Consider the following 2411-nt stretch of genomic DNA (forward strand, 5'->3'; position numbering starts at 1 on the left):
AAGACTCTTTTTCTGAAGACTACCAGTATAATCGTTGGCTCAGTTGGAGGAGTTGCACTGATAGCAGTAGCGCCAGTGCTGAATTGAAACGCCTGGTAATGTATGGTCTCAGAGCTAACGTATGGTAATGTATGGTATGGTAACGTAGTATCCCAATTCCGCTTGCGCGTTACTCAACAAAACTCTTCATTTTCGTTTGATTCTCCTTTTGGTCTGCGTGTCATTCAAACTGCTCCGACCTCCCTCCACTTCGCTGTGCATTTCAAATCGAATAATAGATTGCTGTAGCATGTACAATCCGATACTCCGCCTTGTCCAGTAATGGCGGCATCATATCACTATCAGTGCCCTCTTTCCAATGCTTGAACAATAGGGGTCTCACAGGTCCATGATTTCCACCCGCAAAGAATGCCAAAATAGGTCTCTCCAGAGCAGATTGACCACCAACCAAGCCAGTCATTTCACCAGTATATAAATTCATCTCTGGAAGTGTTACATCTTTTGTCGGATTGAATCCTTCTGAAGCATTGGCATTACACAGAACACGAATTGAATTGTTGTACAATAATGGATTTGCGCTAGATGCAATCGGTGCCCAGTCGTGGCATGACAGCATGAAATGATCGGCCCCTGACTTCTGTTCCAAAACGAGTACTTGTTGGCAACCATGTGAATATAATCTGCCATGAAGCGTTGTAAGGGCTTGAGATCATATGAATAGGGCTTGTAAATGTAGCTCACCATTAGGGTTACGCTGAAGGGAAGAAAAAAAAAAACATGGGCATCCTCCGGATTCGATGTCAGGAACCGATTCCCCAGTTCAAGCTCGTCAATGAACCTGCCTTCCGTCGTATAGATATTCTTACACGGCCCAATGTGTACCAGAGGCGGTTCCCCATCTCGGTATAAGAAGATCTTGAAACGCTTCCACATTTCCCAATAGCTCTGATGAAAGGCAAGGACATTTTTGTAGATGTCACTAGTGGAAATGTTACCCCCGGGTGCCCATTTCTGTTCTCCATGCAAAACCGCTCTCCTTATTGAAGCCCGAGCGCGCCTCAGGTTGATTTCCACCTTCGGAATACCACGTCTTTCTTGCTTCTCATTGACAGGGCTTCTGTTATGAGGAACTACAGCAGGTGAACCGACCAAGGATGAACCATGCGAAGGCAATCCATAATTCGGTATTGTATGAGATTGTGATGAAATATACGATAACAGTAGATTAACATGATATGTGTCAAAGATGGAAAAGCTGGCGATGATTAATACCAGAACCAGGGCGAGACTCCACTTAAGGCTGCACACTCCCTCCATAACAGCCAGTCTTCATGGCACATTGCCACCCCCACTTATATGGGGGTAAACGCCCAAATTTCTGGAGTTAACGCTGATAGATGATTTGTAAGTCAATTTTTTATGACTTGGCACATGCTCAAGCAGATTTTAAGAGCAGTATTGAAGCCACCTCGAAGCAGATTTGGTGTTGTCTGTGGAACAATTTGAAACAACCTCTGAGTGAAGTGATTCGTGGAGAAGTGATCAGCATTGTGAAGTGAATTTGAAGCATTTTTGAAGACATTTTTGGAAGTCATTTTTTTGCAGTTTCTTGTAGAGATTTTGGAGCAGTTTCTTGTAGAGATTTTGCATGATTTCCATAGCAGCTAGATGCTCTGAAGTTTGAAGTTGAGGACAACGCTCATCTTCACATTTATATATTTTTTTGCATTGGTGATGTTATGCTCCAGTTCATTCTTGAAACGAACTGTGGACTGTTGATTTACCATGTGCCCAATTGTACCAATGTTTATTGTAGCTTGACGAGAAATGTTTATTGTAGTTTAATTTAGTAACATCCAGCTTACTCAGGTCCTGCTCCATCAACCATTTTCGCGACATTGTTGCCACTTGATAAGCCCTTACAATATCTTGTAGTAAGAGTACAATATTATTTTTCTGTTGCTGTTGCCTCAGTTGTGTTTTTTAAGTGACATTGAAGAAAAATGGCCAGACTTGAAGATGCATTAAAGTTATTGAATATCCTAATTCATTCCACTGTTGATGAGATGGTCAAAGTTAACAAAGAAACTCTCTTTGACATCCAAACCTCTCTGCAAACTGCACGTGAGAATATTGAGTTTTTGCAGATTGAAACAAAGCTACAGCAGGAAGAATTACACCAGTGGAGTCATCATTCTGAACCTGTTTCTGTTCAGAACAATGAAGCAGACTCCCATAAATAGCAAGTCAATAATGTTACAGTTCATTCAGATAAAGCAGCAAAGTTACATGCAGATGCAGAGGTTCAGTCTGCACTTCCCAAGCCCATCATCAGACCTTGGGAACAGCTTGTCCACAACAAGCACAGAACTGGTCTTGGATATGACAAGGACTTGTCCTTTCATATTCCA

The 2411-nt window shown here is 42.1% G+C and overlaps 1 pseudogene; it reads right to left on the bottom strand.

Annotated features, from left to right (window-relative positions):
- Nucleotides 1-262: 262 nt before the first annotated feature.
- LOC149235093 (putative glycosyltransferase At5g03795 pseudogene) lies at nt 263-1317 on the bottom strand (annotated as a pseudogene).
- Nucleotides 1318-2411: the final 1094 nt, after the last annotated feature.

Source organism: Pinus tabuliformis, chromosome 8 (assembly GCF_031772625.1).
Source record: "Pinus tabuliformis cultivar Carrire ecotype Pingquan chromosome 8, CPIR1, whole genome shotgun sequence".
NCBI lineage: Eukaryota > Viridiplantae > Streptophyta > Pinopsida > Pinales > Pinaceae > Pinus > Pinus tabuliformis.